At 36.3% G+C, this 17996-nt stretch overlaps 1 protein-coding gene across 2 annotated transcripts in view; it reads right to left on the bottom strand.

Moving 5' to 3' along the window:
* Window positions 1–10375, bottom strand: part of LOC121413532 (galactose-3-O-sulfotransferase 4-like) — a 33446-nt gene extending 23071 nt beyond the window's left edge. The window contains exon 1 of one of the 2 annotated variants that reach the window (XM_041606374.1): window positions 9696–10375. The gene's annotated coding sequence lies outside the window, so the exon portion shown is untranslated. The remainder of the gene's footprint in view (window positions 1–9695) is intronic. The other variant, XM_041606375.1, reaches the window with a different exon arrangement.
* Window positions 10376–17996: the final 7621 nt, after the last annotated feature.

The following is a 17996-nucleotide window of genomic DNA, read 5'->3' as shown; positions in this document are numbered from 1 at the left end:
TAAACATAATTTATTTCACCAGACTCATCAATATCAACATGTAGGCCTATCTGCAATGAAATATATAAGGGTTACACAGACGGATTATTTCCGTTAAGAATTATCAAACTATAGACCTACAGAAAATAATTTGAATACGCAAATGAATCAAATTATGTAGATCATGGTCGTAGGCAGCGGGGGGGGGGGGGGCAGTTACCTCCCAGAAATTTTGAAAACTTAAATTTTTTTACTGAAAATTTTCAAAAAATTCACACACAAAACAATCACTTTACAAATTGCAAAAGAACCCCCAAAACAAGCTCGGTAGCTTCGCTGCCTCGCTTTCGAGTATTTTTCAAAAAAAAGTTTACGCATTCTGCCCCCAGCAAAAAAGAATTTAGGCCTATAATGTAAGTTCATGATGTAGACATATTGGAGCGCTTACTAACTTTTGGCGGAGGAGATCTAAGTAAAGACATGCATACAAGAAATGCATGAAAAAGGTCCTATAGTCAATGGAAGAAGTTCAATGAAAATTAAGATTTTTAAAGAAGTCAATACTTCGTAATTTATCACTTTTTTTAATAACAATCGATACTGTTCTTGGACCATGGATGGTACATGTATCTAGAGTGCAGGAGTGTAACTGCGCCTTCTGACGGTTTACATACATGTAATTGTTTCATTCAGGGTCTAGTGACAAGGAATATGCTCCCCTGATGCGAACCTAACATTAAAAAACTAAAATCAGAAATATAAGGCCTATGACCTGTATGATGACCATCAACAAGGCAAAACATTCGTTTATGGATGGAGGTAAAACGGTGTATGGACGTACACATGGCGGTTGAAAATATGGCATTAAAATGTGATGAACGATGACAAATAACCAAACTCAACCAACCGATGCAAGCGGTTGAAGAAAGTGTGAAGTCAACAAAGGCATCCCCCTTGACCCCTTGGCGGTAAGGTCATCTGTCTGTCAACGTGTTTTAAATCGGGTGAATGGCAAGCGTTAAGTGTTCCACAAAACAAACAGAAATTTGTTTTCTCTCGAGTGCCCTTTGAACGCCAGCGCACGCCTTTGTCCTCCCGTAGCCCCCCCCCCCCTATTTAATCACGGTCTCTGTATTCCAAGTTCAGGAGCACATCCAAATTCACACCAAGTGATTCCAGCTCTCCACCAAACACAGACCTACATAATCCCTAAATTCCTTCAAGATCCGTAGCTCAAGCCCAAGAAGAGATGTATCCATGTTCCTAATTAACCTTTGTCGTATACCAAGTTCAGGATCACATACATGGTCGCAGTAAAGTGCCTGTATAGAAATAGATCTCCACCAGACATGATAGGTGTTTACATTACCCCTTCATCGGCTTCGGGATTACCTCCTGTAGCTGAAGGTCTCCATGTCCCTATTTAACCTTGGTCGTAATTTTACTATCTCAAGTTCAGGGGCACATCATAGTCACACCTAGTGCATACAGATCTCTATCAAGCATGGTGTAGGCCTAAATCTGCTCCTTTGTGATCTTTATAGCTCCCATCACTGAGATATATCTTCATGTTCCTAATTAACCTTGGTAATATCCAAAGTTCAGGAGAACATCCCTAGTCACATCACGCGCCTACAGATCTCCATCAAACTTTAGTAGGCTGCTAGACATACATAATCTCTTCATCAGCTTCGACTCGAGATCCGTAGCTCCTACCATGAAGATTATATCTTCATGTTCCTAATCAACCTAGGTTGTATCCCAAATTCAGGAGCACATCCCTGATCACACCAGGTGCCTACAAATCTCCATCAAACATGGAAGGCCTACAATTACTTTCTTCAGGTTCCTAATTAACCTTGGTAACATCCCAAGTTCAGGAGCACATCAGTGGTCGCACCAACTGTTTACAGATCTCCATCAAAATGGTAATCCCTTTCTTCGAGATCCTCAACTCCTAACATGAAGATACATCTTCATGTTGGTTCCTAAAGATGTACATCTTCATGTTCCTAATTAACCTTGTTCGTATCCCAAGTTCATGAGCACATCCTTGGTCACACCAACTACCTACAGATCTCCATCAAGCATGATATGTCTGATGATCTAAACGTTTCTGAATTAACCTTGGTCGTATAGTTCGGGAGCACATCTAAGTTCACACCAAGTGCCGACAGATCCCTATCAAACATGGTACATACATGCATGTACATTTGTAATCCCTTCCTTCGGACTTCACTTTGAAGGAACCATTATTCTGACAGCTTCCCCGCTATTGATAATCTTTCACAGGTCTGCAACTATTCAGGGACCCAAATCATACATTTTCCATGGAGCTAAAACTCTACGCATATTCTGTCCATGTTCTTATACTATACAGTGCTTATCAAAAAAGCTTACACTAAGAAAATAATGCTGTAAAATTATAATTTGTAATATCTTTATATCCTGAAGCTTTTTCCCACATTTAAACATTGGTACAGATCTCTTTAAGCAAGTGACGATATAAAATTATAACTGTAGAAAAATATTTCCGCTTGAGTGAGCACCACTTACTTTTGAAAAATTCATGAAAAATGATTTGCGTAAAAGTAGAACTTGGAAATGGCTATGTGAATGAAATTAGACGTTAATCATGAAGAACACGTGAGACTTTAATAAGGTAGTTTGATTTTAAGATATGCTTTGCCTTTTTAGCTTGCCCAAAACACTTCATAGAGCGCCATGGCGCCCCCCCCCCCCTCCCTACACACCGAGGCCATCGTGATGATTATCTGCCTCACACGGAGCTGTGATTCACATGAATATGGCCGATTTCAAGTTTGTTAATCATTGTCAAGCTTGGGGAAAATGTGGAGAAATAAGTATTAAATGAAGTATGAAGTATGGTCCTACTTTAAATTATAAAAACTTAGTGAAAAAATACTGGAGATATGTGAAATCAACTTTTGTTTACATTCAGTTGTGTCCTCACAATACCTAGTGTTAAAATGTTCAATGGGTGGGTGGCAAAGTTGTTAGATAAATATTTAAGTGTTTCTGTTTCATTTAAATTCGCTAAAACGTAAAAGAAATGTACCACATGGTCAGTTTGTTTTCGCCTTTTTTCCTTGACACAGCGTGAAAATGAGCATTTCCGCGCAAACCGATTTCTGCGAGCTTTACAAAAATGGACAGTGCTTACTCAAGCGTAACATTCCGTTAAAACTTTTACTTTCATTTGATGGGCGATTCCATGCTAGAAAAATCAGCCATTTTCACAACGTTTTTCAACCTGCTGTCCAAACGAACGAAAAACTTCAATTTGCTTTGTGGTAATATTAAAGTATTACTGGGTAGACATGCAAAAAACTGACAGCCAATAAAAATATGCTGTCCAAAGGTGAATTAGAGCTTAAAATGTTGCGTGTCGTACGGGACATTTCTGCGTCCCGTACGACACACAACATTTTCACCTATAATTTACCCATAATCAATTTTTTGTGTTGGTTATTAGTGTTTCACATGACTACCCACTATAGATTTATCATTGACAACAAAAAATTGTTTTACTTATTGGCTAAGAAACTAGAAATTGTCAAAATGTCCCGTACATGTACGACACGTATGGAATCGCCCTGATAAAGTGATGTAGATAAGACCCACAACCAAGAATATATGTGAAACAGTTATCCCCATATATATTGTATATTTTTCAATTCCCAGGACTTTTTCAAATTGTAAACTTTTTATTGACACGGACTGTACACTGGAGAGTGCAGCTCAGTGGCACCGCCGCGCACTGTTATAATATAGAGTAGGGCATTCCGGTAAAATCTACACGATCGGATAAACCAACTTTCCATGTCCTTTGTTTCTTTATCTTTACTTCTTTCTTCCTTCCTTTTTTTATTCTCATGCTGATCCTAGATGTTTCTTTTCATAGGCATTAGTCTAATCATGAACAATGCGCAAATATTAAACCTATATTAAAGGCCAAGTCCACCCACCAAAAAGTTCATTTGAATTAAAGGAAAAAAACATGCAAAACACTGAAATTTTTATCAAAACCGGATGTGAAATAAGAAAGTTATGACATTTTAAAGTTTCATTTAATTTCACAAAAACAGTTATATACACATCCTGGACGGTATGCAAATTGGTAGACCGATGACGTCACTCACTATTTCTTTTGTATTTTATAATATGAAATATGAAACATCCTAATTTTCTCCTCATTGTCATGTGAAACAAAATGTTATTACTCCCTGAACATGTGGAATTACCATTATTTTAACAGTTCATGTTAACCATAAGTTAAGTCAGGTTGGTCCTTATTGTCAAATCTGTAAAAATTGAAAAAAAATGTATGATTCAAACAATAAAAAACAAAAGACATAGTGAGTGATGGACATCATCGACTCTCATTTGCATATATATATCGATGAGTTGTGCGTTTAACTGTTTTGTGAAAAATAAGCGAAACTTAAAAATGTCATAACTTTTTTATTTTACATCCGATTTTGATGAAATTTTCAGAATTATCTTTGTTTGATTTTTCTCTACCGATTCAAATAGACAATTTTCTGGGGTGGACTTGGCCTTTAACAAGCCTATTTGCCACGTTCGCACGACATAATAATAGGTCGACATTGTAAGGTGCATGCATCATTTCATTTGCTAATTAAAGAGAAATGCCAGTAGTTGCAGTAAACACTGATTTCATGAGAAAGTCTGTAAAACCAGGCTTAATTGTCAGAATATCATCGAGGATCTACATCTGGTACAGTTACATAACCTGAACTTTGTGAAATCTTGAAATCTACGCTGAAAGACGTTAACTCTGAAGATCACCAACACAGATAGGCACACATGGGATAGAGTATTATTATTGCTGGAATAAAGACCCGATGGAAGTGACCGAATCCGCTCTTATTTTGCTTGTTTCTCAGCAATTACACAATTTCTTCCAGAATCCTTTGGCACACATTTTTTATTCATACAAACAGACATTTGGGTGGCCATTATATTAGATTCTGTAAAAAGTCATTTTGAGATCGTTACCAAAACTGGAATTTATCTTTAAAAGACAATCCTAGTTGCGACGGTCAGACCACACCGGTCGAAAGTCGAAACCACGATCCAACTTTTCATATGATATTGTGCCATCGATTTATCGATTAAGAAATTACAAGCAAAAATAAGTAAGTAATAAATCAATAAATGAGTAGTAGGCCTAAGTATATAAAATACTTCAATGAATAAAAGAAAATGATCGCAAAAATCGTCCGGGAAAATGTTTCCTCACTTAAAAGGGAAAGGGGATGTGGTGCGTAATTATGCACCAATTTCTAAATCAAGTGCTTATACAGGTATATTGTACTAAACATAATTTCCCATCTTTAAAAAAAAAACGAAGAACAAGCTGCAGACTCCTGCAGCGAAGATGGATGATTTACAAAAAAAATAATGCAGTGACTCTTGTCCTTCATGGCGGCCTCATCTATCTTGAACGGAACTTGTCCCCAAAACACCTGCGCTGCTTGCATGGGGAACTATACTAGTATATTATTACTATCTAGCCTTTAATAACTTACGGAATATTAATCTATAATGTATTACGGTGACAAATCTCCCATCATCCCCACAGTGTACGTACACAAGGAAGAGACAATTGCTTGAATTGGGTATAAACACACTTGGGTTTAATTTTCTTTGAAGTGATTCGATATATGAAGACCCAAGGCCTATAATTAAATGAATAACCAAACAATCGCAATCAAATAATTAGGCTATAGCTGCCCAGCATCGCCATTAATTAACATACATGCATTAGCCTTTTGATAACAGTGGTTTATGGATAACAGAGAATCAATTAATGAATCAAAACAAAGGATTGTTCATTTGTTTGTGTATGCGGGCTATATCAAATATCAAGGGTCCCATGTCACAAATTTGATAGTGTCACATGCATGTGGGTGAAATTATTTGATTTTAATTTTATTTAATTTCATTTTATTATTTCTATTATTATCATCATTTATCATCATCTATCATCATCATCTTCACCATCATCATCATCATCAGCATTATTATTATCATTATCATCGTGGGGGGGGGATTTCAAATGTATTGAATCAATTTATGAAATAACTGTTCTTCCCATTGCTAAAAATAATTACAAGCAACTGACTTGGCCCTCAAAGAGTTAATCCATGCTGAAAAGTTTTATCAAAATCGGACAAGGAATAAGAAAGTTATTAAAATATCATTATAAAATTCATTTGTGTGAACAGTTAGATGCATGTCTTTATAAATATGCAATGAGCAGGCTGATGATGTCATATCCATTTTTTTTTGTATTTTGATACATGAAATTATAATGATTCAAATTTTGTTCACCAGGAAAAACAAAATAGGATTGACAAGTGATGTAATACGTAAGATATTCATTGTTGCAGCTTATTTCATACAAGAGAGACATTATCCTACACATAAATGTGAAAATATGAAATGGTAAGGATTTAATGTATTAACGAAAAACAAGGAAGTGGGGATATAAGATTATAAACCGAAATATTGCATATTCATGACGGCATACATAATCACTGTTTTAATTTAAAAAAAATATTGTCAAACTTTGAATTTCAATAACTTCGTTATATTTGTTATCGGAATTTTGATTACGTTTTAAGCATTTTGCTCAGTGTATTGCCTCTATTAATTAAGATTTAGTTATTTTCAAATTCAACCCGAAGTATATCCCTTTAATACTGTGCGTAGAAGACATCACAAGTCCTGCCAATAAGTATACAGACACCTCAAGAGTGCATGTGAATATCCAGTTGTCTAGTCACTTCCGTGCTTTGTACATGTATGTCGAGTTGTGAGTTAAATTTCAATTGTTAAGCTTTTTTATTGCTTTGATGATTTCTATTTAGAGCAATGAACAATCGGGTGAAAAATTTAGCAAATACTAGTTGTCAGTTTGTATTTCAATAATGGTTATCAAACAAAGATTGTTTGAAAAAAAAAACATTAGAGAAGTACATGTTACCCCCGCCCCCCCCCCCCGGAGATTTCTTTAAAAATGTGGTGTTTTTTTATCTCTCTTTGGATTCCTGAGAAATTTTAAAAGGGGGTTATCAAATATTTGAATAACATAGAAAAAATGATCAAATCCCTGAAATTCTTGCTAGTTTTGAAAGCTCATTCGAATGAGCCTAAATAATCCTGAATTCAGGACCTTGGAATGAGAGCTCACCTGAAATAGGGGGTACATTGAGCAGTGTTCCGGATTTAGGGGGTCTCCATCAAGGCAGGAAAAGCCTGCGAAAAGCCCTCGAAATGGGGGTTCAGAAATTTTGGCAGACCTTCGATATGGGGGTGCTTTCAAAGGGAGGGAACGAGTATAATTATGCGTACCCTAAATAACACTGAGTGGGGGGGGGGGGGTGTTACCGCTAAAGATTGTTTGTATTAAAAGATGAATGACAACAAGCGTGAAGTCAGATTAGATAGGTATAATACCACATAACCAGCCAGCGATCGAAAGTGGAAACATCCATGTTATGAATATGGGAGGTTGTACGACGTTCATGAATAATCCACTACATTGTATTCACAAACAAAAATGTCAATAAGATCACTGCATCTACATGTCAGACATGTCTTCTTACGAGAGCGGGCGGCGGTTTGATAATAAGGTTGAACTCGAGAATTAGGTCTTTCATACGTACTGGTTGTGAACTTGTGAGTGACGAATCAAATCCAAAATTTGACTGATTATTGTGGTTAATTAAAGAAAATTGTAATGCATAAGCCTTTGGAAATCTTGGAAATCATGACCTTGATTACCGTAGCGTTTGAGGATTTACCCTTTTTCACCCCTCCCCCCCCAAAAAAAAAACAGTATAAGTCAACCATGGAGTACTATCTCAATAAATACTTATATTGATTCATTGTCTAAAACTATATGGTTATCAAAGCCTATATCTTGACTTGAACCATACCGAAAATGCCTTTTCCATATTTGAGTTATACAGCATCGAGTGTTCATAAATGATAAATGTTATCTAATTTTCTTATTCACAATTCTGATATTCATACACTGTAAAAACTGTGGTGTTAATTAAACTGACACCAGTTGGTGTTAAGAGGACCACACCCTGAGGTGTTAAAATTACACCCTAGAGATTGAACATAACACCAAAGAGTGTAAATGTAACAACCAAAGGTGTTGTAATAACACCTATAGGTGTAAAACTAACACCACCAATTTAACACCGGTGTAAAATAACTGGTGTGGTCCTCTATGTACACCGGTTAACACCACAGTTTTTGCTGTGTTGAGATTGTGGAAACCAAAATTGAACATGAATCAAACCCTCGACCATGTCGACCCGATTAGTCATCGTGTTGGGGTGAATCAGGGGTCGAAGCATATCTCTCAGCCAGCTCAGTCAACTTTCAAAACATCCCGTCCACATCACATCCATGTCAGCATGATCAGCTGTCGTGTTTTTCCAACCACAGCCATATCGACTCAAACTACACTACATACACTCACATTACACGATTTTTTGCTTGATTCTTATTAGAGGTCAAGTCCACCCCAGAAAAATTTTGATTTGAATAGAGAAAAATCAAACTAGCATAACACTGAAAATTTCATCAAAATCGGTTGTAAAATAAGAAAGAACTATGACATTTTACAGTTTCGCTTATTTTTCACAAAACGGTGATATGCACAATTAGGTGAGTCAGTCGATGATGTCCATCAATCACTGTTTCTTTTGTTTTTTACTGTTTGAATTATACAATAAGGACCAGTGACTCGACTGAACTATATAGTTACGTATAAAACATTGCTACACATGTTCAGGGAGGAATTAATCATTATTTCACTTGACAATAAGGAGAAAATTTGAATATTTCATATTTCATATGATAAAATACAAAAGAAATAGTGAGTGGATGACGTCATCAGTATCCTCATTTGCGTACCGACCAGGAGGTGAATAGAACTGTTTTGTGAAATTAAGTGAAACTTTAAAATGTCTAAACTTTCTTATTTTACATCCGATTTTGATGAAATTTTCAGTTTTATGCTTTTTGGATTTTTCTCTTTTTATTCAAATCAACGTTTTGTTGGGGGTGGACTTGTCCTTTAAGTAACATAACAGAACACATAAAGCTAGTACTAGTCATGCTAGTAGCAGCTATGGCATATATGAGATTTATGACCAGTCCTGCTAATGCCTAGCAATGCATGTCTTGTACCGGACAAAAAGGTAATAATGAAAAGAGATTATACTTTGCAGATAAGTGACTGAGCCCGGTGACTGAGATAAATCCACAGCACTCTATTGTTGGATGATCGGGTTTACGGTTACTCCATTCCATGTTAAGCAGTCTTGAAGGGACTGTATAAGGTATTCTTTGTGATAATGGTTCTTTAATGAAAACTGTTATTCTCAACGTTTCGAGCACGAAATTCTGCTCTTTTTGCTAACCGAAGAGCAGAGTTTATGACGTGCACGAAACGTTCTCAGAAATATATATAAAAACAGTCCTTTTTCGGGACTATGGTCATGGTGTTTCTACTACTACTACCCCGGACTACTACAAACCTTGTCATATTCTAGTCTTTAGACTACCCATGCAAACCTTCTAAATCTCACACTCTATTATTCGTATGAAGTTAATAACTGATAATATAACAAAGTTACACTCACCGTTTCACGAGATGTTCACCTTGGCCTTGCAGAATAATATCGTCTAGTTGTCTCGTTCCTTCTCCTGCTGTCATCTTTTCGAATCACTGGCTCACACTCGAGACAAACGAGTCATTCTTCGCGCAGTCTTCTTTCTACTCCGCTGTGCAACTCTACTGAGACACACTGTCACAGACGAGAATTGCGAATCCATATAATTTTACATGTACGATCCGTAAGTCTCGCCGACACTGTACTACATGTACCCGCGTAGTGCCGTCTGCACAAATTCGGCTCGAAAATTTATGTTGACTTTAGCTTTGTAGGTGATATAGACAAAGAAATATAAATGGGATATCCCGCAAATCGTGTCCTCAGACTCGGTATTTTACATAGCTTGGTTGTTTGATGATGGTTGATGGGCAGAAAGACACGTTTGTACTGTCGCGTCACACTGAAATATGACTTCTTGCCGGCCTTTTGTTCGTTAACACTGAATGAGCGATGTATGAATACCGTCTGCACGTACGTTTGCAATAATGCAAGTACCAATAGAAGTACAATGCACGCAGGGAGGGCAAAGCGGAGTGTAGTGAACGGTCACATAAGAGCTCCATGCTAAGTTGTGTTCATCGGGTCAAAACATGTACCCCATAGTGGTGGTGGTGGTGGTGCAGCCAGCTGAGGTCATCAGGGAACGAGTTTTGAAGAGGGGATGCCGTTTTTGAAAAAAACCCAGACAATCCAAAACAATGAAAAATTGTTTTCACTCCAAATTCGTGGTGAGTTGGGTCAAATTTCGACATTTCAGCTTTAACCTGATATCAAGGGGATCCAGGGGTGCCGCCTCGGGTGTTAAATATCGCAGTGTATAACATACAGCACCCCCAGCAAAATTCTCATGAAATTTATGCATTATTTCGACGAAACAGTCTTATGAATATGCGATGAGCGAGCTGAATTATATTCTGTTTATATTTCGTTCCCATATGAATGTAAGATTTAGATAGAGGATAGGCTTAGACTATAGATTTATTGCATTGCTGCAACATAGTTACATGGAACGGGGGAGACATGTAAAAATATTTCCCTTGATCAATTAGATAAAAAGGGTAAATAATGACATGCCACAATCACTATCCCTTATAATGCATATTCATAACGGCATACATACAACTGCTTTTACAAAATATTGGTTTACTTCATAATTCTATATACTTTTTTTTCAATTTTCAGGGCTTTTTTCAAGATAATTGTATTCTACTTATTACTAGGCGGACCCAGAGGTCGACCGCGGTCCCCAAGCGACGGCGTGTAATACAAAATGGAGAAGAAAATTTAAAAAACATGAAGGGGTAAAAGAAGGGGAGAAGAAAAAGAGCAGAAAATTATAAGAGGAAAAAATGCCACTGAAATAAAGGGAGGGGATTAAATGATGAAATAAAATCAGAAAAACTTTCAGGTTATCAAACAAAAAAATATATTCCATATTGAATGAGCTAATAATCTGCTTAAAGGATCCCCTTAAGTTCACACACTATTCTGTTCGCGCCTCGAGGTTTCAATTATTTGTTTTAGTGAGATATGCATTCTGATTATAACAATAAAAATGCTGAATATGAACAATTTTCAGCTCGCGCTACGCGCTCAATTTTGATAAGTGCTATACATATCTTCTTGACGAATTTCCCCAAGCAATCCTTCATGTCCCCCTTTTTTCCAGGTTAGTATAATTTTTTCAATAATATAGAAAAAAAAATGTGCATGTAGGGGGTGCGTGTGGGTGTGTGAGGCCCCTCCCCCGGCCTCTCAGTATGTCAAATATTTTCAGCACCCACTTTGCATTCGCATTAAAAATTGTTTAATGATAAGCGCATCCTGTTCATGATGACAATAAGTGCTTAAAATGTCTCACTTTTCATGCTGAATAGTAAAAAATAAATCAGTTTGCTTTTCGCGCTCGCTTCATTTACTTAAATGGATGGTCCACGCTGCAAAATATTTATATCTTAATACAATCTTATAGAGTAGAATTCACTGAGCAAAATGCCGAAAGTTTCATCAAAATCGGATAACAAATGATAAAGTTATTGAAGTTTAGCAATATTTTGTGAAAACAGCCGTCATGAATATTCATTAGGTGGGCTGATGATGTCACATCCCCACATTCCGTTTTCTTATGTTATTATACATAAAATCGTATTTTTTTTCATTATTTTATACTTTTGTGAATAATATGTCTCCCTTATAATGAAATAAGTTGCAGCAATGAATATCTAATGCACTAAATCAGTTGTCAATCCAATTTTTCTAGTTGTTGGAGAAAAAAAATGAATAAACCTAATTTCATATAATAAAATAAGTGGAGATGTGACATCATCAGCCTACCTAATGAATATTCATGACTACTGTTTTCACAAAATATTGCTAAACTTTAAAATTCAATAACTTTGTTATTTGTTATCCGATTTGATGAAATTTTCGGAATTTTGCTCAGTGAATTTTACTCTATTTATTAACTTTCAGCCCGGACCAGCCCTTTATAATGAGATCAATGTGTTCTTCACAAATTCCCTACATGTTATACAATACTTAAAATGCCCTCTTTCGGGTCAATATATCAAATACCTCAGCTCGTGCAGAGTCGTGCTTCGTGCTAACACATACTAAAGACATTCTAAGTTAATTCCTTCATAAAAACGTGCCAAAATGTCGAGTTTCGGATGCGAATAAGTAAAAAAAAAAACATATCACGTTTCCCGCTTGTATTATTTACTGAGGAAGATATCCATCCTTTACAAGATTAAGAAGAACACATTTCAAAGGCCTAAATCTGAATAGATAATTATTCAAAAAATAAAACCCGAAACAGCTCGGACTGCGTACTCGCAATATTGGTTTATATTGAGTAGTTTGTTCTTCGCTTCCTTTATTAAAAATGTGCTTAAAGCGATCAGTTTGGAATACCGAAAATGCAAATGAATACCCATCATGTACTGGATTACAAAGATTGCGCTTCGCCAAAAAAAAAATTTAAAATGTCAATTTTTTTGGTCGGAAATCAAATAAATATCTTGATGTTTATTTAATGTCAACATGTTTGAGATCTCGCTTCCCGCGCGCACTATTTTAGGCATGATGCGATACTTTATCATCTTTGTAAAAATAAATCAAAATGTACTTAAAACAGTTTTGGTAACGACTACTCCCTCGTTAAAATGAATTATCAAAATTATAAATACTATTTTGAGCCTTGAATACCTTTCCCTTTCCTAAGACACCGACAGAAAGATTTTCCCCGACCGACACAGAAAATGATAATGTCAGCTGTTTAGCCATGAAGTGGAGTTTTACATTTCAAGGGGACACGATGGGATATATTTCGCCAGGACAAATACCGCCCGCTATCCCCCAAACCAAGAGAGTGTGAGGCAACGTCAAGCAATTAACATTTTAGAACAGTGATATAGCCTATAGGTGCTTCTTGAAAAAGTATCCTGCTGAAAAATGATGATGATGATGGTGAGGAATGATGACGATGATGGTGATGATGATTAAGATCATGATGATGAAGGAGATGATGATGATGTTGATGATGATGATGACGACGACAAAGATGATGATGATGAAGATGGTGAAGGTCATGATGGAGATGATGACGATGTTGATGATGATGAAGATGGTCAAGATCATGATGATGAAGGAGATGATGATCGATATTGATGATGATGAAGAACAGAATGATACCTTGATTCGTTAATATAGGTGTACCATGATAATAGTGACACCGTAAACATTGTAAAAACAAAAAATTAAACATCGTATTAATTGTATACAACCTCGTTTACTATCGGGTACCAAGCGATGACGTCAGTTGCCATGGTGTCATGGCGGCCTGGTCCTAAACAAATGAACCCGCCAAATGAAAACGTGTGTTTATCATATGAGGAATTCGATCACTTAGAACCTATTTTTCAGACGAGCCAACGTGTATTTTTTTCTAATGCATCTCTAGGCCTATCTATTTAATCAATTTTTTTAGTTCCCCTTTTTTACATTCCCTTTTTCCAACGTATTTGTGTTAGAGTATTTATATATTTGATTTACGTTCGGGAGCGGCATGTATGGGGGTTCATGCCTTCTGGCAACAGTGATGAATTTCGCTTTTGTGCCCCCGGCCTGACCCACATGCCGTTCTCTCATTTCTTTGCATGTTCATGTACTGTATTTTTTTCTGATGTAATGTGTATGTACTTTTTTTAAAATATTGGTCGAATAAATAATGATAATAATAGCAACAACAGACGATCGTCAGCTGCGACTCTGTTTAAAACCAGATGACACCTTGGCAACTGACGTCACACTTTGATAGGATACGTACGAACCATCAACCTTATAGCCCCACCTCAAGTACCCAACTACTCGTAGCAGGCCAGTTTCATTACCCACAATGCACCATTCTTAGCTGTCCGGTCTTGTATTCAATATAGGTACACTCGAATTAGTAAATCACTATACTCGATACATACAGCAGACATGTTACCCAACAGCGAAAAATGTACATTTCCTCTAAAAAACATTCGAATTTCTCTTCATTATATTTTAAAGGCTAATTCATGCACTTTATTTTCATAGAATATTTATATCATAATACATGATAATATAGGTTTTCCCGTCCAATTTCATCAGGGTTGCATTTAACTTAATGAAAGGACGTTCAAATTCGAAATATTTTGTCAACCCTCTGCACACATGGTTCATTTTCATTTATACATCATTTGATTCCGTTCTATATCATTCCTTTGTATTTGGTAGAAATTCAATTTAGGGAGAAATTCGTTCAAATTAATGGCCCAAAGTCGTCATTTAATTTCGCAACGACGAACTGATCGTTTAATTTCACCCAAAATACCATTTTCAATTCCATTAATCGGCACACATATTTGCACTTTAAGCGTCTAAATTCAGATAACATGTTTCTGTGGTCATTTTTCTTTTATAACGTTATACAATTTTTTTTCTCCAAACTTTACCCTACCTTTTTTTTCTGATCTTTCAGTTAGAATAATTTTATTCCATTATGTTTGATAAAGACGTAATTCATGTAACACTTATAGGATATAGGATATTGTTGTGAACGGTTATTCTTTTAGTGATTAATGAGTGGGTGCAGGGGCGGATCAAGGATTTCCAAAAAAGGGGGCATTTCCCTAGGAATTTGACAAGCAAAACCGAAGGTTATTAACCAAAGAATAAGGGACGGTCCACGATTTTTTTTAAATTGTGGCTCTAAAGGGGGGGCACACCCGGCTCGTGTCCGTGCCCCCCCTTTAGAGCCACCAGGATCCGCCAGTGAGTGGGTGGGTGACCTATGCCAATCATAATGGTAGGTATTTTTTTCATCATCTTGTTCTTTTTCTATTTCACATAATTGTAAATTATATCGTTGTGGGGAAGGGATGGTATTGACCACGTTCTATAGTTGAATGAAAGTGGAAAAACGAGTTGTTGTTCCGATGATGGTTTTTCAGGTGGATGATACATTTCAGTATAATGGTAAACATCCAATTAAGAAGTAAAATCCATTTCCATAATCATTCAAATGAAGTAAAAAAAAAAAATAAATAAAAACGAAAAACACTGTGCATATCCTATAAGTGATCGCATATTAATGATTTTGAATTCCTAAACCTTCGCAAGGAGGGTACCGTTACGAATTTGAAAACATCTCTTCGGCTTTTTGAATTTGCTCGATCTTTATACTTGTTTAAATGAAATAACCATGAAATCGCGTGCCAATATGATTAAATCAAATATAAGTATTTAGGTACTTAAATGTTTATCTCATAGGTCATTCGAATTAGTTGCAAATTGAACTATTACATCATTAAATCGGTTGAAATTTTGACGAAATTGGACGGGAAAACCTATAATAATAATAATATTCCGCATTTATATATAGCGCTTAACACATCGGAGCGGCGTCTCTAAGCGCTTTACAGATATATCATCACCCTGCATGGTCATTGGATCATTGCATGCCCACATACAATGTATGCACCTTCTCCACTCCCTGGGGAGCTTTCCAACAAGAGTTTCAAGACTCAATTGCTGGGCATGCAACATAGGCTTTCGCATCCTACCGGGTACCCATTTAATACCTGGGTGGAGAGTGGCAAATGTGGATTGACGCCTTGCCAAAGGGCTCTAGGCCATGGTGGGATTCGAACACACGATCCTCTGATTATAAGGCGAGAGTCAGAACCGCTACACCACGGCGCTTCCACATTTAAGAGGAGCCATTTATTACACACCGCCAATCAGAGATAATACACAGTGTTATATAGTCGTTCGTGTAAACAATATTAAACGTTGTAGCAATGGATATTGGGATATCAAGATTTCTGTTTAAGTTTTTAGTATTTTGTAAGATAAACAATGCCTGATCAGTGGTAACGTAAAACAGGTTGCATAAAGCGATTTGGACTTGCATTATTATAATAGCTGAATCGTATTGAAAGATAAGAATTATCGAGAGTACCTCAAAATTATATGATCTGGATGACGTCACGACTATACCGAATACTGCGTTATTCACTCATCTGTGAGGATAATTGGATAAATGCTGAGCGATGAATTTATTATCATTTAAAACAAAATCAATTGATATCATGAATGTAAGTATTATAGCTTGAATTAAGATTTTATATATTTCCATATCACACATTGGCGTAATGAGCCACAAATTTTGAGGGGGCTCGTTATGGCGTGTCGCATAAAATCAGTAAGAAGTTGAAGTTTCGAGTGAGCCAGCAAAATTTTCGACATTTTTATAACAAAAATCTAGTTTGTGATAGACTTTGACATACAAATATTCGGAAAATACTATCATATTTGACCCTTATCCTTTTCCTTTTCTCTTTGTTTTTTCTTGGTCGTGAAATATTTGGGGGAAAGAGACCCCCCCCCTCTGTACGCCCATGATTTAACATCACCAAAGTATCATAATACACAAACATAACATGACAAAGTTAAGGTTTCGGTTCTTTTTTAATTATCGTTTTCAATCCATTTTGTATACTGGTAATATAATGTACAGAGTTTACCATCCTAATGAATATAATTAATGTAGTACCGGGAGTACCATTTTATCTCCACTGTAATGACTATTGCACTCGTCAAGTATCACTGAAGTACTTTTAAACATGATCAATCCCTGAAATCGAACGATATTTTGTCTCATACAAGCTTACTAGATTTTACGCTGGTACCTTGTTACACGATAGTTTATGTCTTGAAAAGAACGCATACATTCGTAATTCCGAAGTTTCGGATATTCCGAAGGTTCGTTATTCCGAAGGTTCGTATTTCCGAAGGTTCGTTATTCCGAAGGTTCGTTACTCCGAAAACGAAATGAGGTTCGTTAGTCCGAAAACTTAATGATTAGCGAACCTTATTTCGTTTTCGGACTAACGAACCTTCTGAACAACGAACCTTATTTCGTTTTCGGATTAACGAACCTTCGGAACAACGAATCTTATTTCGTTTTCGGATTAACGAACCTAGGGAACATCGAACCTTATATTTTTTTCGGATTATCGAAGCCTCGGAATAACGCCACAAATGTTCTGATTAACGAACCCTTTTACGTTTTTGGATTAACGAACATCGAGGTATAGGCAATTAACGTGTTTCAGAATTATGAACCTTCGGAATTAGGAAGTGTAACCGTAAAGAATATCATAATCATGATAATGTTCAGCAAACTCGATGCACTGACATTCGTTTCAAATGTTCATAATGATGGAATGAACTATGTACAGCGTAATTTTGTTTCGATGAATTAATATGAAAACATATACTTTTAAGTTTTTTTGTTAGCCTTCCTATCATATTTCTCAGGGAAGAAAGTGTGAACAAGAAATTCGACCCAACAGAAAGTTATATTAAACTTTCGTCGGATGTTTCAGTGAAAGGTCAATAAACAAGTTTCATTCAAATCTTACAAGAGTTGAGTGGCAGTCGATTTTTTTTTCAACCGTTGATTATTTGAGAACATTAATTTTGTTACACAGTTTCGGTTTTAAAGTTATAGCTTTTGAACCACTAAAATACCATGGTTGAGGGTTTTGAATTAGGAAAATGAATATTGCAATCCATATATTCCTGGATTAGACCGAATTGGATAGTGAGCATACGATGTACCATCGGTGATCGACAAACTTCATTCCTAGTATCTCTGGAAACGGCTTTCACATCAGTTTAACCAGTGTATGCCTACTCTGCAAAAACTCTGGTGTTGATTTAACACCATCCCGGAAT

Source organism: Lytechinus variegatus, chromosome 4 (assembly GCF_018143015.1).
Source record: "Lytechinus variegatus isolate NC3 chromosome 4, Lvar_3.0, whole genome shotgun sequence".
NCBI classification, from domain to species: Eukaryota; Metazoa; Echinodermata; class Echinoidea; order Temnopleuroida; family Toxopneustidae; genus Lytechinus; species Lytechinus variegatus.
Note: the sequence above shows the minus strand (reverse complement) of the source record. Positions and strands in the feature narration are given on the sequence as shown.